Below are 1,251 nucleotides of genomic sequence, written 5' to 3'. Positions count from 1 at the left end.
GTGGAGTTTCGACGGAAGAATCCTGACGCGTACGAGTTGCAGTTGCTGCTGCTGGAGGTTGTTACCGGGGCCCCGACTGCTTTCTTATCCAGCATGCTGTTAATGTGTATGGCGTTCATATTGAGGCTCTTCTCCTGCTGTGCAGAGAGGAGGAAAGAAGAGAAGCAAAGTTAAAATCAATGCAAAGTAGTTGCAAAACTATTTATGTACTCGTCTCAGCCATGCATGCATTTGTTATACAGCTAAAACTTCTCGAATCGTCAAAAAGTCCCAGCAGAGATCAGATGCATGCAAGCAGTTGGTTTGTTAAATCAGCAAAGTACCTTGTACAGCATGTCGATGTCGTAGAGAGCGGACAGGAGGGTCGCAGACATGTCTGTTTCTTCAGAAGAAGACAGTCGCAGATGATCTCTCATTTGAGGACCGACCTGGAGCCTTTGGATGCGAAGGAGTTTAGTTTGCCACGGGCTTAGACTTTGTGCAAGAGACAAGGCTAGCCTCAGATGTGGTCTGAAACTCGGAGAAGGAAGGCTGAGTTCCTCGTTGTGTGTTTTTGTTGCGAGGCTGCTTCTCCCACCGCGCAGTGCCGAGCCAGAACAGTAGAGTCTGCTTTACTCTCCCGCACATATAAGCTTGAGGACAACGCGTGAAGAAGAGGAGGAGCTGCTCTCAAACTTACTTAAAGTTACGCCCTGCTTTTCAAGTGTCGCCGGGACTGTGGATCTCATTGGCCGCTTTCTGCACCCCTCCTGCGGCGCACACACTCACTCACAGCACCTCTCCAACACTGACTGCACAACTTACAAGATGATTTCAGTGCAATCAACATATACTTCTAAAACAAGAAAAATCTAAAAATACTATAAATACTACCACATTCTGAGTAGGTTTAAAGATATACGTTTATTTAATATACGCATTACATAAACCCCATATTCGTATAAGAAAAGCACATGGCATCCTATTTAAACAAAATGTTAACAGTGGGGGAAACCGATGGAAGAAACTTAAATCATGCATACACACGCAGTGTTGACACTTGGCGTACTGCGCGAGCGAGGCTGGTCGCTCTGATATCAGGACATGTTTAGTGGGTGAGTTCGATTGCATAATCTAGACCGAGAGGCCAGTCTCTGAAGTTGTGCCAGATCTGATGCACAGAGTGCGAAACTATGACACTTATATGCATGTGACGTTTTCCTTTGCTTATCTTTCCCAGCATAAATAATCCATGTTAGCCTAGAAATGCAT

The sequence above is a fragment of the Sinocyclocheilus grahami genome, unplaced genomic scaffold, assembly GCF_001515645.1.
Source record: "Sinocyclocheilus grahami isolate Dianchi unplaced genomic scaffold, SAMN03320097.WGS_v1.1 scaffold18974.1, whole genome shotgun sequence".
NCBI classification, from domain to species: domain Eukaryota; kingdom Metazoa; phylum Chordata; class Actinopteri; order Cypriniformes; family Cyprinidae; genus Sinocyclocheilus; species Sinocyclocheilus grahami.
Note: the sequence above shows the minus strand (reverse complement) of the source record.